The sequence below is a fragment of the Chelonia mydas genome, chromosome 11 (assembly GCF_015237465.2).
Source record: "Chelonia mydas isolate rCheMyd1 chromosome 11, rCheMyd1.pri.v2, whole genome shotgun sequence".
In the NCBI taxonomy this organism is placed as follows: Eukaryota; Metazoa; Chordata; order Testudines; family Cheloniidae; genus Chelonia; species Chelonia mydas.
Window position 1 is genome coordinate 10,769,626 of NC_051251.2, and position 27,562 is coordinate 10,797,187.

At 43.3% G+C, this 27,562-nt stretch overlaps 1 protein-coding gene across 4 annotated transcripts in view; it reads right to left on the reverse strand.

The window, feature by feature from the left end:
• The window catches only part of SEMA5B (semaphorin 5B), a 354,318-nt gene extending 333,270 nt beyond the window's left edge, over positions 1-21,048 (reverse strand). For 3 of the 4 annotated variants that reach the window (XM_007071886.4, XM_027834090.3, XM_043525272.1), the window contains exon 1: positions 20,399-21,048. The gene's annotated coding sequence lies outside the window, so the exon portion shown is untranslated. Of the gene's footprint in view, positions 1-20,025; positions 20,134-20,398 lie in introns of those variants that run through there. The other variant, XM_037912502.2, reaches the window with a different exon arrangement.
• Positions 21,049-27,562: the final 6,514 nt, after the last annotated feature.

Genomic DNA, 27,562 nt, shown 5'->3' on the forward strand with positions numbered 1-27,562 from the left:
GAGGGACATATACAATATTTTAACAAAACAAGCACGTTTGCTGTTGAAGAAAAAAATCCAGAATACTTAACGTTGTTGCTTTAGTTAAATAAAACAATTTAAATGTCTGTCTGGTGATGTTCTCCTCCTAATACAGCATAGCAAGAAAATCCTCCAAAATATTTATGATTAACCTGTGAACTGGAAATAGTTCACCTCCCAATGACTTCATAAATATCTGCTTCAGTTACCTTTGGTAAATGAAATAACCAAACAATCATTCATTTTCTGATATAGCTGTAAAACTAATCTAAAAATTTTTCAAAATAAATCACTTTAAAAATGTATAGCGTGTACCTTCTAAAAATGAAGCCTACATCTATCTCTGAGTTGTGAAGAATATGAATTAAGTTATAACCACCAACAAGAATGTACTTTTATGTAGAAAACCATGATTAAATGAAGTCTTCCTGACTAGTGATTTAAATCATGTCCACCCTGGAGGTAGCACCTCAGGTCCTGAATCAGACACATGCATCAGGCAGAGCAGGAAGGAGAATGCCCCAGTGCTGGAGAACATCAGCTCCTGAATGGGACAGACAGGGGCAAGCAGCAGCCAGCATTGCTGCAGGGAAGGAGAGAGAATCCTGCTGGGCCTTGCCCACCAGGTGCTTCCCCTATCAGCAGCCAGGACGGGAGACTGGAGCTTTCCTGCTTCCAGCAGTGCGGAAGGGAAAGAGCGTGAGGCAATGAGGAACACCGCCCATTTCCAGCTCAAAGGAGAAAGCACGTCCAAATAATTCAGCAGCCCATAGAAGAAATAGCTTGATAGGGTTTGTTCGGTTTTTGCTGTGTGTCTCTGTGAGAGAAAGAGAAACAGGGGAGCTCCTCTCTTCCCCACCCAGCAGAATTCAGATCCATCACCCACACAGGAAACCCAGCATGCCACCACCTCCACAGTTTCTAGATACTGTGAACAATGAGCTACCTGTTGACTCTCCTGCCCCTTCTCTCCTCTGGAAAAGCGAGGCCCAGCCATTTGAGCAAAAGGAAAGCTCCCCATCAGAGGCAGTAGCATTATGATTATCCCCCAAAGCTGCTACTAGTAGAGGGCAAAACACCATCGATTTTTATTTCTTGAGCATGTGAAACATTCCATTCTGCAGCAGACAAGCACGCAACTCTACTACAATCAGAGGCCACGTGATGGGCGTGGCATAAAATCCTAGCACATTATAGATTTTTTCACGCCAACGAGACCCCATAAATCTGTCCAAGGCATTACATAAACAAATTTGCATATTTTCAAACTTAACCAAACTTTAGCACAGCCAAGTGAAACACTCAAATGCAGGTGGACAGCATATAAAGCAATACATCCATCCCTAGGAGAAAGGCACCCGGCCCTTAGCAATGTGTGCTCCAGCTGTATTGCAGAATGTGCAGTTCTCACTTGGTTACATAAATAAATAAATACATACAAGCATACATAAATAATCATTTGCATGGAATCGCTCGCTTAAAGCTACAACATGCTATTGGCCCCAGATTTAGTTGTACAACATCTATATAGCCACCTTCTATCAAAAAAAAAAACCCACTCTATCAGCTGCAGTTAGCTATGAAAACCAATGTAAATTCACGTACAACAGACCATATTAAATGAAAACAAAATTGATCCAGAGCCCATTGGACTCCTGGAAAGATGCCTCCTCCCACTGACTGCAATGGGCTCAGGATCAGGTCCATAGCAAGGAAGCCTTAGGTAATTCAGAGATGTTAAGGTCATAATGACCATCTAGTCTGGTATAACACAGGCACAGTTCTGTTCCTGGGGAAGAGGACTACTTGCCTCTGGTATTTTAAAGTCCACATCAAAGCTAGGGCTGACTAACAAAGTTCATGGAAACTTTAAAACCAGTTGGACCTTTGCAGTGAGCACTTGCAGAGCCGTGAATGGGAAACATCCTCATGGCAGCCCACTTCAAAGTCAAGTGAGATGGGATATCATGGGAACATGGAGCCACTGAAAAGAGAGGCTTGGCAACACTTTTATAATCTTTTCGGCCTGAAAAGAGGCTCAACAAGCAAGAAGGCTAGCGTATGAGACTTAATGCACTAGAGAGCTCTCACTTTCATTCTGATCACCAAAGAGTTGAGGATCACGGCCAACAGAGTCAGCAGCTTGTTTCCAGTTCACAAACTACATATGCAAGCTGGATTTCCACTCTCAGAAAGGAAGAGCTGAAGGGAAATAATTCAAGTTATCATGGCCTCGGGGGCTTTGTTTTGTTTTTCTAAATTGGCACAGGTCACTAGATACAAAGCCAATATTAGAAGCATAGAATGTGACCAGTGACTCTCTGCTTATCAGCGCTTGTTACCAGGACCACAGGTGTGGAAGAGTCTAAGAACAGGGAACGCAAGCTTCTCCCATCAAAGAAAATAAGGATGGCTAATGCCAGCTGTTCTGCAAGTAATTTGGGGCAATGACGCAAACGGAGTTACAAACAGCAGGGCTTGGTGAGAATCTGGGGGCGCTGTAAGTATATCTACGGTGATGTGGATTTCAGATATGGCACAGTCAAAATTAACTAGATCATCTTTTTATCTTTTTTAATGGCATGCATCTGTCCTTTCTGTTGTTTTGATTTAAAAAAGGGTCATTCCAAGAGGAAATCACCCAAGAGGAAATTACCCAACAGGAGCTGCACTACACACTCTGATTTTTAAGGTTTCAGAGTAGCAGCCGTGTTAGTCTGTATCCGCAAAAAGAAAAGGAGTACCTGTGGCACCTTAGAGACTAACAAATGTATTAGTCTCTAAGGTGCCACAAGTACTCCTTTTCTGATTTTTAAGTTTTTTAACTGCATACAAGTCGGGCAGAGGCAGGAAGCATTTTTAAATACACTCACACTTTTCTGGTTCAAAACACTTCACAAACAATCTCTGATTAATCCTCACTACGTTATTATTCCAACTGGGCAGATGGGGAAGCTGAGACAGAGTTTAAGTTGTTTGTCAAAGGCAACTGACAGAGTAGCTGGTAGTAGGTGGATTTAAAAGTCAGATTTCCTGGGCTTGTACTTAAACCATCATAGCACCATTCTTTCTCTTTCCTGACTGTTGTTAACATGCTGCAAATCTTGCAATAGTTATAAAGGATACTTGACTGACACCTCCAGACTCCAAACAGAACTCATAATACAATACTTTCACTTTACATTTCTACAGTATGTCTGAGGCCAAGTTCTCATAGTGCTTCACAAATCCTAGTGATGTAAGCCTCACAACACTTCTGTCAGGCAGGTATTGTTTATTGTACTGTGGGGGAAACTGAGGCACTGAAGGGTTAAGTCACTTGCTCATGATCACACAGCAAGCCTGTAGAAGAACCAGGGCCAGATGCAGAATCCAGGTCTAAGTCTCCCGATTCCTAGTCCTGTGCTTGACAGACGAGCCTATCCTTCCTCCTCCAGTATGCTAACAGATCTATATGAAGTTACCTTGTAGTGTAATTGCCAGATGTTGCACTCTCCAGCCAGATATATTTTCCACATGTGGGATGACGATATAATATTACAGCAAAAAAGATGATCTTAATCAACCTCTTCAAAGCTACATGCACATACAAATCTGGAGGAATTAAATGACTGTTCACATGGGGATATATTATTTTGTTTTTCTAAACCATCTCTTGGCCATGTCCAGTTTAACACGTACAGCATTTAGCCTTTTTAACATTGTTAGTATAAGTTGCCAACAAGCTCAATAAAGCAAAATTTGAATGAGTCGCCCCTAACTCTAAAATCAATTCCACCCATTGAGAGCAGTAAAAACTCGAGCTGCAGACATACTGCATGGCTCCTAGTGCTCTCTGTTCATAAACACACACCATGGCCGTTGTGGTACTGTAGTCCTGCTAAAACAATTTCCATTAAATGCCTCAAACAGCTAAAAGATTTTATCTGAAGGCAAACAGAAAGCATTTAAAAAACATTATAGATGGATTTTTGAACTTATTACAATAGCATCTAGAGAGGCCCCGACTGAGAACAGGCCTATTTTGTGCTGTATATACATATAGTAAGAGAAACTTCTTTCCCTAAAATACTTTGCGATTTCAATAGACAAGACAAAGGAAGTATTCATATCCCTACTTTACCGAGGGAGGGAAGGAGGGAGGGAGGGCACTGAGGTAGAGAGAGAGAGACAGAGAGAAGTCTAGATTCCCCATTCCGTCTGTCCTCCCCTTGGAGCTGGTTACAACGCCCTGATCCTGCGCCATCCTGACTCCAGGGTAAGTTAGAGCCATCGAGGAGCAGCTCTAATTTATGCCACTGGAGTAAGCACGTCAGAGAAGTAGCCCAGCTCCATAAAGAGCAGCCACAACTGATAGCTAATGAAGATATTTTTGTTTAACCAAAATTCTTTGCTCCTTTACAGTCCATCATCTGGCTAGGCTCAGCCACAGCGAACAGCTCCAAGAGGAAAAGAAACAAGGACTGTAAGAGCAGGGTAAGTCATGATGTCTGAGAGTGGACCGTCTCTTGGATCTTGAGCACAAATGGGTGTTTGGGAATCAAACCTGACCTACGACAAAGAGGATTCAAGGAGCTGTTGTATCTAAATCGTGGTATCTGACAGACTCTTGTCAGTGGCATCTTTTAGCCCAAGTGCTGTATATACATATTGCACCACCAAAAGGCAGCTGTGGCTGCAGTGGAGGGTGACAGACATAGGACACGCTGCACCATAGTGGCAAAGGAGAATAACTCCAGAGTAAGTTCCTCCTTCCCATTAGAAGTACCACAGGATCTTTACTCTGCACACAGAGTGGACCACACCACAGTTTAAAGTTTTTACCCCTTAGACAGACAGGCATGCATTCAACTATATTGAACTATGGCTACTACAAATACCATTGCCACTTAGACCAGCTACCGAGCTCAGGAATTGAGTTGTTTCTCCTTCATTACCCTGCTTCCCTAGCCTGAAGCAGGGTGCATGCCTTCATGCAGCATGAGCAGCTGGGGCCGAGAGCTAGAGAATGGGAGGCTGGAAACCTAGGTTCCACTCTCAGCTCTGCCGCTGACTCACTGGGTCACTCTGCACCAGTCCTAGGCAGACAGATTTTCAGAACTGGCCATTGATTTGGGGTGCCCAACTTCAGCTACTGGGCCTGATTCTCACAGATGCCAAGTACCCACAGCTCTCAGCAATTTCAACTGGAGTCATGCGTTATCAGCACCTCTGACAACTGGGCCCTCGTTGTCCAAACTGGGCATCCAATAGGGAGGTGGCACCCAAAATCCCTTTTGCAAATACTGAGCCAGGTCCTCTGCTGGTGTAAATGAGCACAGCTCCATTGATTTCAGCGGAATAGGGAATCAACGGAGCTGAGGATCTCGCCTGTATAACGGGAATAGCAATATCCATCCAGATTGGCAAAGCATTTACGATCCTCCAGTGCCACTAGTACTCCTTTTCCTTCAGTGAAAGGTACAGTACTAATAGGGTTTATTATTAAACTGCAAAAATGCTGCTGTCCTTGTGAGTGCATAACGTACACTTCTCTGTTTTGCAGACCTGAAGCAGACACAGGGGGAAACGGATGCTGCAATAATCAATTCCAGCCTCTCCGATCTATTTGTTTTACAAATGAAAGGAATATTTGCTCAGGAAGCAGGTTTACAGAAGATGAAGAGTGCCTAAGAACAAATGTGATTTAATTATGGACAGATGCAAGGAACATTCTACACATTAAGTAGATTAATTTATGTTCTCTGAAAACACGGGCAAATTTAAGATTGGTACTTGGCTAACAATTTTCTGTGGGGGAAAGAGAAGGCAAGGAAAAGCTTAGAGAAGCTAGATCTGTTCATAGAAAATTTATTTAAAGGTGATTTGCAATTCTTTTTTTAAATAATTAAACTTTATTTTTACAGCATCTTTCATATAAACTGTACCCCAAGAGGCTTTACAGAGTTAAAGAATAAAGTTACAGAATTAAACAAGAGAGAAATCAAGAGTTTTAAGTAACGACAAGGTCTGTTTTTAATCACAGATTTGACATGTGACAGAGAGCAGATGAAGTGAGGAGGTAGAGAACATTTCAACATAGCACAATCCAGAAAGGGCTCTTGCACCAAGAGAGGAAGGCATAGAGAGCTGGCCATTCCTAGACAAGTGCTCTGATTATATGTTTACTTGTATCATATTATTCAGTCACTACATGACTGTGTGCTGTGTAGAGAGTTCCAGACAGGGTGGGATTATTGGTGAACAAGGAGACAAAGCTGAAACTCAAGCTTTGTGGAAGGCTGTTTCACTGGGTCAGTAGTTGTATCTGTTTTCCGTAATAAAATCCTCCTATTTGAGACAGACTGTATGTTTCCATAGAACACGACAAGTGTTAACATGAGTAGGAAAGTAGAGAAGACAACCAAAAACCAAGGGCAATTTTGAATTGGATCCTTGGAGGGTGGCACTCAAGTACAGTTATTCTAAAACACATCCTAACAGCACTTAACTCAGGGCAGTTTACACCTCAGTTTTCAGACTTGTGGGGCATCACCAGCCATGGCTTCCAAACTTCTCCAACAGGAGAGGGGTGGGAAGAGCAGCTATTTGGAAGGTAATTTTTTAGAGATAGCAACTTGATGGCACTGTGAATAGTGGGACAAAACCTAAAGAACAAGTTTGAAAATTATTTTGTTATTGTAAGCATCCCTAAGGCACCCATCAGCATAATATTTGAGCTCACTTTACAGAGCAAAAAATATTTCCCTATCATCTGGATCAAATATCTCAAGGCCTCGGCACACCAACAAGCAGAATTAGCCAAATTTCTGAGGTGCATGTCAGAAACTCTCTCTGAAGATGATTACTGGAATCATAAACACTTGTGGTCTAATCCTGACCTTGACACTGCCTCCTTCTATAACCCTGGGAAAGTCACTTAATTTATCTGTGCCTCAGTTTCCCCATCTGTAAAATGAGATTTCCTTTGCTGGAGTTTGTAAAGTGCTACATAATGGCTATGATGTTTTAGTGTGGTAAGGGCACTAGGCTGAAATCATATTGCAGGTATTGACCAATTCTTTCTGTATCTTCTTCTTGCTCTTTTAAATCTATTGCTAAACATAGCAGGGTGAGGGTTTTTTCCTTGAAGTTGCTCTCTCTCATCTCTGCACTCCCTTTCCCCTCTCCATCCCACAGAAGTTGTATCTGATTCTAAAGTCCTTTATGAACATAAACTATTAACTGGAATGCTAGCACATTTCAATATCATTGTACTGCTTGGTTTCATACCAGTCAAGGAGTTTGGAAAAGTTCTTCCTGGCCGCAAATATGGTGATCAGTTAGACCCTGAGCATGTAGCCAAGACCCACCAGCCAGACACCCGGACAAGAATTCTATGTAGTAACTCAGAGCCTTCCCCATCTAGTGTCCCAGTTTGCTTTCCAGCTAGCTGCGATGTTTGCAGGAATATAGAAGATTCCATTTTTCCAGCGATGCCCAGGATTTAGCCTGGAAGTGACAGATTCTAGAAAAACATTTTAAAAAGCCTTGATAAGAGGTAAAATGCAGCTAAATCTGTAGGCAAAAAAACAGTGCAGATCTAGGGATGGCTACAGCTGCTCCCTTTTAGGTCCATTTGGTGCAGTCCTCTGCCTTTTAGCAAGTTGCTAAAGCAACATTCAGTTGGGCAAGATTTGGCCACCACAACTTTAGATTGTAGCCTGACTTTTTACACTGTGTAGTCCATCATTACGTTGCCACATTGAAATCCCATTCTGAAAAGAAAAAAGAAAAAAAGGAGGAGGACCACCCCAGTTTTCTGGAACCATCCATGAAAGAAAAAAATATAGCTAATATAAATGCTTTGTTGCATATTGGAAATTAATAGCAGTTCCTTTTTATCAAATACATGCTGTCGTAGTTGAGCCAACACAGATTGTGGACAGGTCTGCAACTTTTGGTCTTATAAAAGAAGCCAAGGTTTCCAGAAAAGATCTCGCTACACCAATCTGCTTTGAAGTACTTCCTACAATCGTGATAATCTGTTCCAGAAACTGGTCAGAACAGAAAGCACCATTTTAAAGCAGCACATGAAATACATTTCCAAAAATGCTTTCAGTTACCCCTCAACAGCAAATGTGCTTACTTTTTCATCTGGGAAGGCTGGCTGTGATAAGCATGCATTCCCCCCGATCTATTGCCTTTTAATAATATCTATCAACTCAGTTGTAACTGAGAAACATGTTAGCTTTGCTATTTAAAACTAACTGGAGACACCTAAATTATGCCATTGCATTTTAAGAGAGACCCTGTCAGGTTAAAAATTCAGGATCAAGTCCTGCCATCCTGACTCAGACAATACTGCGATTTCAAAAGCAAGGAATGCCTAAGTAAGAACTGCAAGATCTGCACACATTTAAAAGAGCTCAATCCTGTTCTCATTTAAGTCAATGGACACTTTACTATGGATTTCCACAGATGCAGAATCAGTTCCCTCACTTATGTTACAAATAACACAATTATATCTGTAATAATTTAAGACAAACCTTATTTTCAACTCTTTGCACTGCTCATATAGGTTTGGTTTCTGCTATCCTAACTCAGGCTGAAAAGAGCTTTACTACTCTAGTAGTCCAATTGGAATCAATGGGCCAGATCCTCAGAGGATATAAGTTGGGGTAGCTCCATTAAGGTCACTTAATAGTTAATTTGGTCTACTTTGTGTATGAAAGTACAACTCAACACAAAGAAGAAAGGCAGAATGTGGATCTTGATCCCCCCCCAAACCCCTTTCAGTTCCATCAGTCTGGCCAGCGAAACAAACAAGACTCATCCATTTCACTTCTGCTTCTAGTCCATTTCATAACTGGGTCTCAAGCTTAAATGTTTGTGCTGCTTGTACCTCTCTTTTTAAAAAGCCTGTTTCCATTGGCTTGTTCTTACACAACCTAATTTTGGAAGGCAAATTTGACCTGACAACATCCCTATATAACCCTGTAACAGATAAGCCAAATACTTTTCAAGGACATATTTGTGTGACACTATAGGCCAAACTGTTCTCTGTTACTCTGGTCCAACCTCAAGACACCAAGGGGTCATGCCAGAGTAAATGAGAAAAGAATTTGGTCTCTAAAGCATTCATGGATCTCCAAGTCCTTTGAGAGCTCTGTAAACGGTCAGAGTACCATGCTGCCAGAAAACAAGAAGTTTTCATTAAGTGATAGCATCTTCCTGAACTTAACACTGAGACTGTGTTACTTAAAGGAAGGTCGTAGTCCTTAGGCATAGTTATCACAGTTTATGCCAACCCAACCAACCTAACCTGGTATTAGATTCATAACTTTGCTTGATCCTGTAAAATCTCCTTCACTGGTAGTCTCATTGAAATGAATAAGACTTCATGCATAAGGACAGACCACTCACAGGAGTCAGTTTTTGCACAAACATGCCTTGTTTCCAATGGCAGCATGACTCATGCTGGCTAGACATTGAGACTCAATCCTCATTTTACACTTTTGTTTAAAATGTCTTCTCCTGAGTGTGCATTTGAGTACTCTTCAGTAAGAGGGTGTGTTTCCACGGCTGGGAACAGATGCTCTCAAACTTCCCCATGTCAAGCTCTGCTGATACAACCCAGTCCTGATTTACAAACACTTGCCACTAGCCCAGTCCATCCCCTCCTATAACAATAGAAGGTGGTTTCCCAGAGATACTCCAGCTCTTCCCCAGGCAAATACCTCTGCATCTTAGTCCAGACCTGCTGTTCCATTCTTAGACCTCCAATGCCAATAAGCCCCAATCTTGACTTACAACTTCATCGTTGTACTAGTCCTTACCTTGCCCCCCAGCTCTGCTAAAGCACCTCAGTCTTGACCTGCAGCTCTTTGGTATTCCAGTCCTCCCCACCTCCTACAGATCTGCCACTACACCTCAGCCCTGACTTTCCAGGAGCCTCACTGCGATTTACTGTAGGCCAGCAGTTTTCAAACTTCATTGCACTGTGACCCCCTGCTGACAAAAAAAAAAGTTACTACACGTCCCCAGAAGGGGGGACCAAAGCCTGAACGAGCCCAAGCCCTGGGGCAGTGGGGCTCAGGCATCTGCTTCAGCCCTGGCTCAGAGCAAATCTAACACCAGCCCCGGTGACCCCATTAAAATGGGTTCATGAGCCACTTTTGGGTCCCAACCCACAGTTTGAGAACCACTGCTGTAGGTTATTTATCAGAGTGGGGAGAAAAAGCACATTATTTCAGGAATCAGACGTGTGGTGTAACAGTGAATCAGACGTGTGGTGTAACAGTGCGTCCGTCTCCACTGCAACAATAAAAAGACACAGCAGCAACTCTCAGAGCCCAGGTCAACTGACTCAGGTTCGCACTACAGAGCTAAAAATAGCAGTGCAGACGTTCCCACTTGGGCTGGAGCTCGGTCTCAGAGACTCACCCCCCTTTCTGGGTTTCAGAGCCCAAGTGGGAATGTCTACACTGCTTTTATTAGCTCGTAGCACAAGCACAAAGTCAGTGGCCTTGGGGTGCTGACACTCGCTGCCACAGGGGGTATATTTGCAGTGTAGCTGTGCCCAGCAAGATCTACTGATGAAAACAGCTATCTAGGTTTATTATTAATGGTAAAATCTTGCAAATCCCAATTCACATGTGGATTCCTTACTCACAGAAGTAGCCCCAATAAAGTCAACACGACTGCTCACCGGTATTAGTTATGTGTGCCATTCACAGGTTCAGGCACTGGGTTTGCAATGAACAATTTTAGATTTGTCACCCCTCTGCACACTGTAGTCATGGAACTAGAATAGAACAATCACTTTGTCCAGTTGTCTTTTTAAGTGATTTAGCATTTTGGATGCCTTAGCATTTCAACTTTACACAGGTTTCAGAGTAGCAGCCTCCGATGAAGTGAGCTGTAGCTCACAAAAGCTTATGCTCAAATAAATTTGTTAGTCTAAGGTGCCACAAGTACTCCGTTTCTTTTTTTGAACTTTACACAGTGATACTTGGCGGGGAAGGAAGGCATTGTAGCTTTGGCCTTCCTAAAATTAACTCACGCCAGCTATTCTCTGAAGCACCATCATCATCTGTGAAACTGTGTTCAAATGAAGAATCAATAAATAAATATGAAGAAGAAATTTAGGGAAAACAAAGTGCCATTAACATTGCAAGAGTATAATGAACTCATAATTCTCAAAGGCAACACAGTGAAACCCGGCTGCATGAAGCAACCAAAGACAAGTAAGTGTACAGATTTCATTCCAAATCTAAGTTGTTTTAATATTTCAAAGACACATTAGAGGGATCACATTAGCAATATCATGATGTACGGTCTTAGACAAATACAGCAGATAGCTGGTAAATTACTCTCCTGGAAACAGTTTCTGTTGGTTAAGAGAGGACATGTTAAGTTTAATAAGATGTTATTTACTTGGTTTTATTTTAATTAAATCTTGATATATCAAGAATGATCCAGTCCCGCTTCAAAATACTGGGCCCAATTCTGCACACCTTTACCTAAGTGAGCAGCTCTCTCTCTCTCTCTCTCAAGTAGAAATCCTGTTGATTTCAATTGAATTATGTGGGTGGGTAAGTATTTGCAGGATCATGTTCATTGTTTAAAGGCACAGGACTAGGGTTCTGATCCAGGAAAGCACTGAACTGAAGCACTGACTCAATGGAACTCAAGTATATGCTTACATATGTATGTATTTAAGTACTTTCCTGAACTGGGGCCTAGGAATCATGCGTTCTGGAGTCTAAACTCATCTCTGCCAGTCACTCACTGTGTCCTTTGGCAAGCCACTTATATTTTTGAACCATCAATGGGAGGTCAGACATCATAATTAATTATTGGTATTGTGGTAACATCTAGGAGCCCCTGCCATGAGTCAGGATGCAACTGTCTAGGTGCTGTACACATATATACCCCTTGACCACTTCATGCTACCAACGTATTTCTTCCCCATTCACCATCACTGGTATTTCCTGGCTACATGTAGAATACTAAATTCATTATTTTTTATTTTAGATATTTAGTTACTAAGGAATTATATAATAGTTGAGATGTCTTACTACGGATAAGCATATCAGACTCAAGACAAATGCCAAGTCTCGTACTTAAAAAAAAAAAAAAAAAAAAAAAAGCATATGCCCTTGAGATATACAGTGAACCCTGGTAAGGTCACATTGTGGAACGTTATATGGACTGACAGGACATTAATTGATTGTCCAGTATAATCCATCTGATTAAAAAACTGTCTCTCATTATCATTTACAATAACGGTAGAAAGGGAGGTGGGGTAGGAGGGAGAACCTGCGATCACGTTAACAAACTTTTGAGACCTGGCCAATTCTCTTCTCCCCTCATACATACAGGATCAATTACGGTCTCTGCATGCGTCTATGTCTACTGCATCGTTCCTTCTAGCTGATCAGTCCAGAACGAGCCTCTAGCCATGTCCTGATCTATCGTAGACCAACGTTTCATTTTATGAGGCAAATAGGCAATCTAAACAATTTATGCCTCACCTGGACACAGCACAGCAATTAAACCTGGACAAGAGGCCATCCTTATTCAGCAACCTCCTGTCTTTCATATAGGCAAGAAAACAAAACAAAACAAAAATCCAGTTTCAGGTTGACCAGAAAAAAATTTGAGGGTGGAGGGGAAATTTTGGGGGTCAGTCCCCAAACTGAGGAATCAAGTTATTCACTCTGTCCACTTTAGTATATATGGTATCTGAGAGACCATTCCCACCTACCAAATCAGGGTGCTTCTGGCACACGGTCTTGGTTTCAAGTTCATATTGTCTCTGCCTCTCTCGGTCTTCAAGCATCCCAAAGTAGTCCCAGACTTAAATCCCAATCCTGTACACTGATCCCAGTATGGGCAGCCCCCTGTGCTCACTCAGAACCCCTTGAAGTTACTCTACACAAGCACCGAGATCCATCGTGGCGTGGATTGTACCCTCAGCAAGTTTGCAGATGACACTAAACTGGGAGGAGTGGTAGATACGCTGGAAGGTAGGGATAGGATACAGAGGGACCTAGACAAATTAGAGGATTGGGCCAAAAGAAATCTGAGGAGGTTCAACAAGGACAAGTGCAGAGTCCTGCACTTAGGACGGAAGGATCCCATGCACTGCTACAGACTAGGGACAGAGTGGCTAGGCAGCAGTTCTGCAGAAAAGGACCTGGGGTTACAGTGGACGAGAAGCTGGATATGAGTCAACAGTGTGCTCTTGTTGCCAAGAAGGCTAAAAGCATTTGGGGCTGTATAAGCAGGAGCATTGCCAGCAGATCGAGGGACGTGATCATTCCCCTCGATTTGGCATTGGTGAGGCCTCATCTGGACTACTGTGTCCAGTTTTGGGCCCCACACTACAAGAAGGATGTGGAAAAATTGGAAAGAGTCCAGCGAAGGGCAACAAAAATGATTAGGGTGCTGGAGCACATGATTTATGAGGAGAGGCTGAGCGAACTGGGATTATTTAGTCTGCAGAAGTGATGAATGAGGAGGGATTTTATAGCTATTTTCAACTACCTGAAAGGGGGAGGTCCAAAGAGGATGGATCTAGGCTGTTCTCAGTGGTAGCAGATGACAGAACAGGGAGTAATGGTCTCAAGTTGCAATGGGGGAGGTTTAGGTTGGATATTAGGAAAAACTTTTCCACTAGGAGGGCGGTGAAGCACTGAAATGGGTTACCTAGAGAGGTGGTGGACAGCTTTTTAAGGTCAGGCTTGACAAAGCCCTGGCTGGGATGATTTAACTGGGGATTGGTCCTGCTTTGAGCAGGGGATTGGACTAGATGACCTCCTGAGGTCCCTTCCAACCCTGATATTCTATGATTCTGTGATTGTACAAATCCAGCTGTAGAAATGAGGACTTTGTAAAGTTCTGATCCTCCTTTATTAGGAAACCTGTTATTCAACCAGTTTGTTTTCTGTCCTCCGAGTGGTTCTCTAAGACAGGTATCTACCCCTGTGCCATTAATAACTATTATGGTAATTTCATAGAATCCACTATTTGACCAATATGTTAGAACACTTTTGGTACCATATAAGCAAGTTCCATTCTGTTATGTTTTGAAAACGTTAAGTAAAATTAAAGCTATTTTTAAATTTTTTAGTACCTTGCATTATCTTTGGATTAATTATTAAATGAAAATATTACTATTAAAATTAAGCACATGGAACATATTACATCTATCACAGCTAAAAAAAGAACCTTAAGTCTATGAATGGATGCAATTCATTCATTGATACATGCACCACAACTCCTCCAGGGAGTTTCACAAATTCACATGATCTGTCACAGAGCCGGATTTTGCATCTGAATCTGTGTTAGATATAAAATGTGTAAAATCTCATGTAGCCAGACACAGTTCCCTCTTGGCTACCCAATACACATCTTAGGAAGCATAAATTATTACAGAAAGTGGTCTGGAATAAATTACGCTGAATAAACTGATTTCGGATCCACCTGTTTCAGCACGTAGCAAATGCATTTTGCTAAAGCCGTACACTTTTATTCTAACTGGGTTTTTTTTTTGAGAATTGTGGCATCAGCAATCTGGAAGATATGAGAGTTTAAAGGTTTGTAATTTTTGAGAATAGCAAACTACTTGTGGATCACCCACTTAGGGCCCAGTCCTGGAGTCTTTACTCACATGAGCTATAAGCTTCAGTGGAACTGCTCCACTGAGCAAGACCCGCAAGCAGCATCTATGCCAAGAGCCCGATCATACTAGATGCTAAGCACCTCCTACAAAATGCAGAGACACCTAGACCACCAGTAAAGGAGGGCCCATCGGCACCTTGAAAGATCCAATCATAGCACACTATTCCAAATTTTGGAAACTGTCTCAGGGATCTAAAAGCAAGATCAAGCCCTTGAAACTCAACAAAATATCTGGCAGAGACCAAATACATTAATTACAACGATTCTGAATTGTAAGCTGTTGCATTCCAGCTAGTCACATGAACGGGAATGTTGCTGCACAATGGATAAACTTGAACCTTTGTAACTGGCGCATTGCATTGGGAATCAATTTTTTCTGCCTCCTTCAAATAACCTTACAGTCAAAAGTACATTATATTTTGAAACTAGCAAGTATATAGACATTTAGTCAGCTGTATGACACAGGGGAGGGGGGGAACCCTTGCTCATTCTGCAAACCGCTACTTAATGAAAAACCAATCAGAAATTACACAGTCATCTTATAAATGCTCAGTGTGGTCACAGTCAATTTGGGAATTAAGCTTAGCAATCGGCATGATTGTTCGAGATCTCATTTAAAGCTCGCTAAAATAAATAATGAAAAATACATAGGCCCTTATCCAACAAAACACTTACGCACCTGCTTAATTTTAAGCAATTGAGCAGTCCCATTGCTGGATGGGGTTCATATTCTGTAACTTGGTAACATATTTCATGCATAATTACCCAACAGATTTATACAACTATTAAAAAAATAATTTAGATCACAGACACACATTCCAGAACAATGTAACAGCTCCAACCCATCAATGTTTATACACGGGTCAGGTGACATTTGTTAAAAGCACAGAATAATTTATATGGTCATTGAAATTTGCAAATTTCTTTCTCCCGGTGTCGGACATAGACCCAGTCCAGCAAAGCACTGAAGAACATAGGTAGCTCTCTGAGCCTGTGGGCAATCCCACTGAAGTCAATGGCATTTCTTACACGCTTAAAGTTATATGGGTGCGTAAGAACTTTGCTGGACTTGGTTATAGGACTTGAACCTGGGATAGAGGGAAACAACAAGGATAGACTACTCTACATGACAGTGAAATTAAAACCAAGGTAAACCCCCCACTCTTCCACCAGTATCCATAATGTGCAAGGCGCTGTCCACAGAAATAGGAAGACATTGTCCCAGCCCCAGAAAGCTGCAGAAATCTTTCCTTACTCAGGTAATACTCCCATGAAGGCTAATGAGAATTTTGACTAAAGACAGAGAGATTGAATGCATCTATCACACGCAACATGTAGCTGCCCAGAAAGAAAGAAAGAGAGGGGAGCACGGAACTACAATATATCCATATGCCATTATGTTATCATACCTTGCTGTATAAGCGTGTTTGTTTTTTCTTAGAAGGGAAACAGATTATTAAAAAAAAAAAAACTGGTATTTTGTTCCCACTACTGGCTAGATATTCTAGAATGCAATCTTCACAGTTATGTTAAATGTTACAGTGGGGCCAGCTGAACAGTGCTGTAACACTTTGAGATAGTCTCTTGCAGTAAATCAGAATAATGCGAGTTGGAAAACTGCAAATTCACCACTGCACAGAGGGTCAGTGAAAGGTCTATGTATCTCTTAAGCAATATTTTGAGATCTTCTTGGAACTTAAGTGCTGAATGGGGCACAGGGGCAAACTTTACCTTGAGAGAAGTTTTCCAATTATCTCCAACCTTATCTGTGCTTGATTTTAAATAACAAGCTCCACCTTTTACTATAACGTATCAAACTGCTGCATTTTGTGCTTCATTTGTAAAGCAAGTCTTAAGAAACATAAGAGAAATATTAAAGGCAGATTGTCGACTTAAACTTGGCCCAATTTTGGGGGGGGGAAAAAACAACTCTTTCTCAAACCCAGGACTGATATAAATCATGGAATCATTTCTAAGATGTTTTTTAATAAATAAACATTCCTCTTCATTATTGGAAACCCAAACAGTACAGCCTTATGAACCTTGGAACCAGCTATAAAACATATGTAAAAACTAGCTTGATTGATTTTTGTCTTTGTCCAAATTGAGGAAAATGCAAAAATTAAACAAAAAGAAAAACAGTGACGTACATTTGGATTTGTTTGTCACTTTTAATTATCTAAAAGTCCTAGTAACAGATAAACGTGTATTTGCCGACTGATGCTTTTATACTGGTAGTGTTCCTTTAACACTGAAATACGTCACATTCAGTTTTAGAGCAAAAAGGTATGTAAAATCATATAAAGACTCCAACTATGTAAGTAAAGAAAAGGTAAAAAGTATTTAATGCACTTTTAAAAAACATTCTGTATGCCTGATCAATATATTTCCCTAGGCAGAAAATAAATGAGTTCTTCTAGGAAGCGAAGGACAGAACAAAATGTCCATTTCTCTTTCTAGTATGAAAAGCAGTGATATAAATGCCCTCAAAGTAATTTTAATTAACTGTAGTCCAAACCTAGGGCTTGATCCTGCTCATGGAGATCAGTGGGAGTTTTGCCTTGCCATGGACTTCAATAGGAGCAGGATAGGGCCCCTGTAGCTGATGTTTTCATAGCTGTCAGCCTTCTTAATAGGAAGAAAAGTGGCTTTGCAACCATATGATATTATTTTTAACCCAAAACATTTCACTAGAGAAATGTAGGCAAGTTACAAACCAACCTAGTGATAAGCTTGCTACTTCATGCTTCAAATACGTTTACTTTGGGGACATCTAACAGTGAGGGCTTTGATCATACAATTTTTACTCAGGTAAGTAGTCCTAATGACCGTCAGTAGGGGCTGCAGGATCAAACCCTAAGTTACCAGGTACTGATAGGAACGGCAAAAGTTAATGCCCAAGGCAGAAACTCAAACGGCACAGTTCCAAAGAGTGGATTTCTTTGTAGTATTGTTTGATACTGCCCCCTTTTGCCCAACAACAAATCAACAGCCTAGACTCCAGACAAAACTTTGCATGACATACTATTGTTTTCAGTAAAACATGATCATGCAAATGATCTCATTTTAACCCTGACAGTGCTGCAGCTCGGCGCTCTAAAGAGAGATTATTAATCCGGGCTACAAAGCACTGCTGTTCAAACCTCATTTAAAACCTGGCCGCAATCTGCCAGGCAAGATCCTTTTAAAATAGAAAACTCTTCAGCGATATTCTTCAAGAAAATTTCCTCCCTTGGACTAAGTGCCTGGGGTCCCATCCTGCTTCAATATAAAGTGACTTAAATGGGAGTAATACCTGAGTAAAGACTGCGGGAACTGAGCCCCAGCTCACCACGTGGAGCGAAAGGGAGGTCAGGCAAGACCAGCAGACCTTTTGAAATTAAGAGCAGGTTTTATTTTATTACGAAGCAGCTACGTCCCAAGACACCCGCAGTGTCCATCAATCTGTGGGCACTTCCAATTCAGCCATCCCCGGGCTATCTTTTTGAGGCTGTATATATAAACTGGTGGGGCCACCTCGCTGCAAGTCATTCCCCTTTGCCCAGGGCGCCCCGCTTCAAGCTTTTGTCTTCCGATCTGACCTCTCTCTAGCTTGCCCCGTTTCTCCTCCCTGGTCGCCCGAGCGCTTTCTGGGGGTCATACGAGGGCAAACGTTGTCAATGGCCCTAACCGAACAACAGGAGGGTGGGACAACAAACAAAGCCAAGACCCACATTCTGTATGGCAGGAGCCCCTGGACTACTTCAGGATTAACACGTCCCTGACAGGCTGAGGACAAAAAGCTTAATCTCTTTAAGGACAGAAAAGGGGGAAATCGCCCCCCTCTAAAACAGCATAAGGCATAACACGCACCGCAAAGGTTCCCTACTGTATTCTGCTTCATTCATCACTCAATCCAGTTCTGGAAGGACAAGTTTTAGCCGGAGAGTTTAGAAGAAGGAAAACATGCATGATTCAAGCAGCTGTTAAGAAAAAAAACAGCTATTTTAAAACCCTGAGTAATCTGGTTAAATATCAGCAGGATTTTCCTTCTTGCCACCCGCCTTTCTCTCTGCAGTTTTAGACTAGAGTTTTCTCCCTTGGGTACCTTATAAATCAGGCATATAGCCAAGTTAGCGCTTCTCTGGAGGAACAGTAGTTTGTTCCATTTATGCGGTCTCCCTCCTTCTTGCCTTTATTCGCCCATCTTTTCTAATGAAAACAGCAATAACAACATTTGCCATCCGTTCAGTAAACAAATCCTGAGAAGGGGGTGGGTGGAAGAATCACAGCCCAGTTATAACTTTTTGCTTTAGTTGGTTTCTCTCCTGTTTGCAGAGCAATCGGCCCAGGGTATCAGCTTGTATCTGAACCCACCCAAAGGCGCGGAGATCAAACCTACTGCAGCCTAAACAAGAGTTTGGGCAAACAAAGATAAACAAGGGCGTGAGCATTCCTGCTTTAGAACAAGCTTAAACTTCACCAGAAGCCCCCCACACCCATAAAACAATTAAAGGGAATCTCACATGCTTGCAGGTTTTTTTTTTTAAGTGCAGGAAATAATTTAAAACCCCAAACAGAGCGAACAGTGTACAAGGAACCATACAAGTGTACTTCTCCCCAGTTAGTTCCCAGCAGCGATCTAAGCCCATAAATAAAGGGACAGGTTTAATAACAGAATAATGTGGACTTGACAACCCCTTTAAAATATCCTCAGACTCCCCCCCCCCTTTGTTTGTTTTCTTTAAGGAAACTAACACTGTCTGGGCGCTTATGCTCCCCGTCAGCACCCTGTGGCAGGTGGGAAATGCCGGAAAATACAGATCAGCAACTTTTGGTGGGTGGATGGGTGTGCGTTGGCTCGGCAAAGATTTGTTTTAGGTTCCCCCCTCTGCCCCCACCACCTAAATTTCCAACAATACACGAAACCAAGGAGCCGTACACGGCTCTCCGGTTCCCTCTCCCCCTCCGCTTTTGATCTTCATCAGGACGTGAGCTGAACGTTAATGGGCCACCCCTACCACAAAGACAAATTACCATCTTGGGGGGGGGGGGGGAAGAAATCATTCATCCCCTTTTCCTCCAAGGTACCGCACTCCCCTCCCTCCCCCCGACACACACACCCCCTCCCGCTCTCTGCAGCCCTGGTGAGCGGATTTAGGGGGAGAGTGGGGAGAAAAAAGAAATCACTTCCACAGCCGCCTCTCCTAGTTAATTTCCTCTCCAGCGCTCCGGATCCCCAACTGCAACCCCCCCCCCCCCCAGCCCTACAGCCGCCGGCGGAGAAGGAGAAGTGAACAGGGACCGCAGAGCCCCGAGACCCCCCCCCCCCAGTACAATGCATCCCCCCATCACCTCGCCTCCCCTTCCCCGGGGCGCCGCGAATCGCCTCGCACCGATCCCTGTTGCTGCGGCAGCCGGAGCCAGAAGGAGGTGAAGCTGCACAATAGCTGTTCTCCAAAGACCCCCCCCCCCCCCCCCCGCCGCCCAGTCCGGGTTTCCGCCGGCTTCGCCATCCTTTCTCCTAGGCACAGCCCCCCCTTCTCCCATTCACCCCACCTCAACCCCCGCACGCACTGAAGTTGCTAAAGTTTGCAACTATGCCCCCTCCACACACACACACACACACCCCCATCTCCTTTCTCACCTAAAACAGACAGCGCCGGGGCAAGGAAAGGGGGATAATCCCACACACACACACACCCCCATTGGATGGCTCGTCACTCACTTGCACATCTTGCTCTGGATCTGCAGGGTGCGGGGGGGGAGGCAGCTCAGGCAAGTCCACCGCTTCTCAGCCACCCTGGTCTCCCAGGCGAGAGGCTCCCAGCAAGATCCCGGTGGTCGGCAGCGGGTTCTCGGGAGTGAAGTCGCCCCCGTCCCTCCTCTCGCTGCCTTCCACCCCGGAGCAGCCCGGCAGCTCCTATCAGGAGCGCTCCCACTCTTCCCATCAGGGAGGAGGAGGAGGGGGGGAGCCAGGGGCTGGCAGCCCCACTCACACTGATGTCAACTAATATATTCAAAGTTCAACAGGGCATTTATTTACTCGCAGCTCCCTCTCTTCCTTCCAGCACGCACAGAGGATCCGCTCCCGCCTCTCGTTAGCGGCTCGCCGTGCAGCCAGCGCCTTCCTCCGTAACCACCCTCCAGGAACCCGGGCTCCCGTGCATTTTAAAAAAGCTTGCAAGCGATACCCACGTTAGCCGTTTGCACTGGGGCTCGCTCGCCTCTTTAATAAAGCCGTTGCAATATTTGTCCTCGCCTTGTCTGGCAGGCACAATGCCTGCCTTGTGTGCGTTTGCTGAGGAACTGTTTCTCACGGGCTTACCAACTGCATAGCTGGGTATTTTCGCGTGCAAGCAGTTTGCAAGCCTGCGCGGTGCAGGAGTGAATAGCCGAGGGCATAATACAAGCCCCCGGCTAGGAATGTTTGCATTTAACCCTTTAGGCGCGCAGCATCGTTTGCTGCCTGGGGAGGGGGTGGCGGCGCAGGGGGGTGCTGTTTGGTTGCAGAGGTTTTCTGGAAGCAAGCGAAAGTGAGAAGTTTAAACTTCGGCCCTGGGAAATCTTCAGAGCAAAGCGCCTTAAGAAGCAAAGGAAATGCACACAGACAACTCACTCCCTCTCTCTTCTGAGTGTCGTTTCCACGACCGGAGCTAGCAAACGAGTTCAGTTTGGAGGGAACCCTGAAAACACCCCACCCCACCCGGGCAGTAAGGGACTAATCTGTCAGTCAGCTTTGGTCCAACATTTTGGGCTCTAGAGCCATAGATCAGCCTTTTAAAGTTCCTACAAAATCTAAGACCAGTAGAAATGTCTCCCGAGAACGTCCCATTGAAATTGCTTAATAAACAAATATTTCCTTGCAGGGATTGCAACCCCCACACTGCAGCTTGGTGAAGCATTAGGAGGTTATTTGCTTTTTGGCAACGCCCACCGCACCATGGATTTATCTGCTTTGTAAAGCAACAAGAAGGTAGGATTTCTACCCCAGTGAGCTTGCAGACTGGCAGATACAGGGGAAGGGAAAGTGGTTATGGTGGTGTTGCCAGGGCGCAACCCCATGCTCCAGATGTCTCTAAACCTCCAACTGTCAGAAGTTGGGACTGGACATGGGATGGATCACTTGATAATTGCCCTGTTCTGTTCATTCCCTCTGAAGTGTCTGGCCCTGATTACTGTCAGAGACACAGGATGCTGGGCGAGATAGACCATTAGTCTGGCCCAGTATGGCCACTTATGTTAATTGCCCTTGCTAGGTGATAATGTTTTAATATCACAATGAGGTGAGTGTGAACCACAGGGATTTATCTCCAAGTGCCTCCAATATAGCCCTAATCAGCCAGTTGGTTTCCTTGTAAGGTGCCATCTTCCAAGAGAATCTTTAGAATGGTTTGAATGCAAAGAGAATAGTGGCCGGCAAGTGAAATGAAATTGACTGGTTTGTTTTCTAGAAACAAGATAGGGTAGGTAATATATTTTATTGGACCAACCTCTGTTGGTGAGAGAGAGACAAGCTTTCAAGCTTACATACATCTCTTTTTTAGGTTTGCTTTGTTTTCATTATTCTAACTTGATAGAAATACAAAGTTAAAAAAACCACTGGTGAAAGGCAAATTAGATTTTTACAATTCTTTCATTTTTAATTCTCTGAGGTGTTGTTAGTAATATAGGTGAGGACATTTGTTTTATTTTTTAAATATATGATTTAATCTGATGGTATTCATTTAATAGCTGCTGCATCTTACATAGATTTAATAGTGATCTCTCAAGTACTGTTTTAGGGCAACATTGGGCTATCTAGAAGCAGCTGGTAGTGGCAGGGTGTGCACATCATCAGTGGAGATACACACACAACATTGTGCCAAACAACACAAACACAGTACCACCAAAATTCTGTGGGCAGCAGGCATGGTAAGCACCCTGCAAGGCTAGCCAGTGCAGCGGAGTGGTTAGGGCTGTGTTCCCCTCCATTCCCTCTCACTGAGGCCAATAATTGGGATTGTGTCAGAGCCCTGCACACAGCTGCAAGGAAGTGAGGGTTGGGACAGGCTCCTTGAACCCTGCTCCTCCCCCCTGCAGGGCACAGGTAATCTAGCCCTTAATAAGGGTAGACTCCAGCTTCCATTGAAGGCATTGGAAAACTACCCAGGCTGCAGTGCAGCCCAACCCATACTGAACAGAAGTTGATCTGAAAGTGCTATTACTTGTGATCACACCCTAAACAATATCATGGTGCACATTTTCCCAGCATGCTCAGTGTTAGGAGAGTTTACTTCAAGACAATACAGTGGCGGTTTTCCCGTCACTCCTTATCTGCAGAGTTTACAATAAGCTTACACTGCAATTGGATTCACTGGGGAAGTAAGGGGAAGGGGATTTACCATTCCTCATTTCAGTGTAACTTAGGTGTTAGCACAGACAGGCATTATTAATACAGCATGGCACATTTTGTTAGAGCTGAGGTTTGCCCCAGTGTCCTTGTCCAAAATTCCATGCCCTTATGGTTACCCACCTAGTTAACACCCTCCATCCTAGAAGTGGTTGCATCTCCTTAGTGCTATATGTATATTGCCACTCCAGGATCCGTTGCCCTGAAAATCGGTACCTATGGCCCTCAATAAAAATGTAAAATTATTAACAGATTGATATTTACATTAGTAATATGTATTTCTTAAGATGTTTAGCTGAAGCTGTATAAAGACAGTACGATAAATAAGTAACTATAGTAAAAAGAAATACATCAAGGGGTTTTAGTGACATTACAGATTACAAGATGAGACCCTCAGTCACTTATTTCCAGAATCCCAAAATGGAATTTTCTTTTGTGGCAGTGTTTCAATATATATATATATATATATATGAAACTGTTTCTATTCAATAGACTAATCAGTCATACTGATATTGTCAGTATGTTATAGCTATATAAACAGTGTGATTGTAGGATGTCTCGTCAATGCTAATATGACTATCCAGCATGTTGGAGGTGGGTGTTTTCAGAAATCATATCTCAGGAAAACAGCCGTATAGATCCACTGATGTAGTCGTCACACAATAAATAATAATCTGCCTATTCTTTGCCTGCTCTAATTCTCTGTCCTTCTGTAATCCTGTTATTATTTAACTGTCATTGCATTCTTTAACTCTGAAAAGCATTTTGCAGTACAGTTTGTATACAAAAAAGCTTTATATAAAGCTATAGGTATAGTATTTTCAATCTGACTTCCTTTCAAAAACTGAGATTGGTTTTTGAGGGGACTGGTACTTTTAAAACCATTTGGATTGTTTTCTGATTGCAAATCTATTGCAATACCACAATGGGCTCCACCCAAAGTTATACAAAGGGAGTAGTCTTGATCTAGTCCTCGTGTAGAATATATTGTTCCAACTGCCCCATAAACCTCTCCTTCCTTCCCTGTTCATCCAGCCTGGTCCACTCTTAGGATCTGATTTAATTTGGAAGGGATGGGTTAGCTGTTTAAGCCTCAGGGCTCAAATGCTGACACTCCCTGCAACTGAAAATCTAAATCCCAGAAGAGTCAACTAAAACTTTTTTTCTTGTGAGGTATGAAATTTAAGTACTGAGCAGTGTCCTGTGTGTGGATGTTTATCATAAGCCCTTGTAAACCAGGGTCCTCTCTGGTCTCTTTGAACATTAAAGATCCCATGGCACATTTTTAAGGGTGGAATTCTCCCCTGATGTCCTTGAGCAAAATTTATCCTCTGCTACTGTTGTGCTACCTTTCACCCAAAAGGTGGTGGCAATTCAGTGGAACTGTGCATATGTAAGTTGTAGTGAGCTTTGGGACTAAAAGTATTATATAAAATAAAGCATTGTAACATTTCCATGGCTACCTAGAATTTCATGGTTGTCACTTTGCTGCAGATCGTGGACTCTTGAAAGTTCATGGTGATGGCAGCAGGGATGAAACTTAAATCTTCCATCCCTAATGCAGAGGACCCTATCTCTTGAGTTAAAACAGAATCTCCATTAGCTGTTAGCATTATAGGGCCAATGACACATGGTTGTTCAATTCAGAGCAATGTAAGTGAATAGTCAGGCTATTACAATATTATTTTTCACTTGACATGATGTACAATCAGTTTTCTGACCTCAGAATCCTAGCCCCTATTCCAGGCCATTATACAGACTGTATCAGGGCTGCTTTTCTGTGACTTTACAAGAAAGAGCTCTCACTGGCCAGACTTTGAACTGTTACTATTTATACAGACCACAGGTCTCTCCTCCCAAAGAATCTCCCTGCAGGACTTTGTTATGGGAACTGGTGTCTGGGATGAAGACCTTTCTTCTGTGTTTTCTCTTCATCTTCCAGCACCACGTTCCTTTTCTCCTTATTCCTCCCTTCTCTGGATTTCTTCTTCTGGACTTCACCTTCCACTGCACGCTATCTGAAATACCCTGTACTGCATGCAGATGTTTGACAGCTAAACTAAGGACGGATATTGCAAAAAGGATTCAATCTGGCAGTTGCATATTCCTGCCCTCCATCTCCCCCCAGAAAAGCGTTCAATGTGATTTTCACCACTAGGTGGTGCTGATGCATCCTGATGCTCTCTTGAGTATGGCACAGAGGAGGGGACAGATTGCCCTGGAGAATTCACACTCATGGGGATGAGTCCATCATCACAGGAGCAACAGTGAGGCTAGAGGAGCACATGTTTAGTCACAGGGTGTAGCATATAAAATCTGAGCCCTGTATACAGTAGATGAGTTGCATATTCTGTCTGAGGGCCCGCACGGCAAGCCAGCGGCCTGGCCTCAGGTATCCCTACACCTTTATGTCCCTTTGAGGGTGGCCAAGGGTTGGGATAGAGGTGCAAGCCAGGGAGACTAGGGCAAAAAAATCTTATTGCTTAGGACAAGGGAAAGGGCTGCTTATGCAAGTCTAAGTGTTGCTGCCTGGCACACAGGGCTGGGGAGGCAGAGTCATTGCCATCAGCCATAGCCCAGCTGAACTGTCTGTCAGTGGGGACAGTGCCACAAAGTGGACCAAAGGGAACTGAGCTTCCTCAGGCAAGAGAAGGAGGGCGAGCTAGCAGATATCAGGCACACAAACAGAGTCTTGGGAGAAAAAGGGAGTGGAATCAGAAATGCAGTGCAGAGCCAGCCTGAGCCTCCTTAGAGCACGTGGCCTGTTGGTGCTCTGATCAGAGATCTGCGCTGAGTGGGGAGGGGAGAAGTTGCATTTACGTTTTTCAGTGACTGCCAGGTAGTTCAAAGGCAGTAACCGTTGCAAGAAATGCAGCTACAGTGTCACTTTCCAGCCAAGCCAGAGTAGGCTGTGTAATGTCTGTTGGAACATAGGGAATTGGTCTGTTTGTAAGTGAACTGGCTGGCCAGAGCTGCTCCAGCACTTCAGTGCGTTCAGCTTAGTCACGCTAACTGGGACTTCAGAGGCAACGGCAAATCCACAGAAAAGTCTTGCCATTGGCCTTAGCATCTGGATACCAGATTCACATGCGGGTGGCCGCTCTTGGTGGTTTCAATGCTTTGACTATGTGTAGTGGCCTAGTGATTTAAAAAAAAAAAAATTGTCACTCTGCCATAATGGGCTGGACCACTTCATACATATTGAGAGAAGAGGAAAAGGAGTGTGGTTGCATTTAAAATTACTCTTAATACCATCAAATCCACATCAGCATGCACATGTTTCACCGGCAGGCCACCTGCCTTTCAGGATCAACTTCTCTTACCCTTCTCATGGTCCTCTAGTGCGGCAATGGGAGAATGCGGGTTTGCCACAGTGAACGTAATCAAAACAAACCCACACCTGTGTAGCAAAGCAGTAAGACTGAATGGCCCAACTGGCCTGCTGTCTACATCTCTGCTCTTTTAAAAGGTGAACTGGGACCAAAATGTATTTCTGAACGCATTCGCAGTGAGCACTCAACAGCACGCCGTGCTAGTGGAGGATGAGCACTGGCCTGAATGATCAGGTCTAGATTTCATGTCACACAGCCGTTATCCATAATATTTAGGTATAGGGATTTTTGCTTAAATTTGAGATAAGTTATCATATACTCTCTGTTGCGGCTTACAGTCTCAGACTGGTGGCAACATAACTTATACTAAACGGAAGACAAAGCTAAAGATATGATCCCAACTGAGAGTCAGGCAGGCACATTGAAAGTAAGAGAATAAAAATTAAAAGCCCTGGGGACAGTAGTACAAACGGAGCCAGCAGCATGCAGAGAGGCCTTTAGACAATTACAGCAGCACCTGTATTTCAATTACTCGGAAGATGAAGTGAAAGCTTGAAAACTGGAAAAACCTGTTTTCTTGTCATACAGCCAAATTAAGTTTAGATGCCCATGAACAAGTAATCTGCCATTTTTCCATCCTGAAGCCAGGTACTGTTAATTATCAATGTTCATGTGTCTATTGGTGTGATAAGGCAGGCAGGTGTCAACGTTGCTAATACAGGCAAGACCTTGGGACTGCTGAGTGTCTCTGGCTGAGTGATGGGGGGAAAGGATCATGGGTCTGTCTCCATAAACAGAGAAGCTAAAGGATTTGTGGACTAGAAATTGATTTGACCATGTGTCTCATGTGTGACCTGAGACATATGCCATTGTGTGGTGAGTATCTGCATTACTACAGCTCTCACAACACAGAGTAGACAATCATTTGCTGCCAGGTAAAAAGGAACAGTGAAAAATTAAGTTATAGCAACACCACAGTAAACTAAATGGTTCAGTCCCACATTAGGAACCGGTTTTTCAGCTCTAGCTCTGAGCCCAAGAGATCAGATAAATTGGAAACAGTTTCTGCTTTGAGACTGGAAAAATAAAACCAGACTCTGAACTCATTTCTTTTACCAAGGTTAACTTTATCACAGGGACTGAAAAATTCATTGTGGGACTCTCTCCA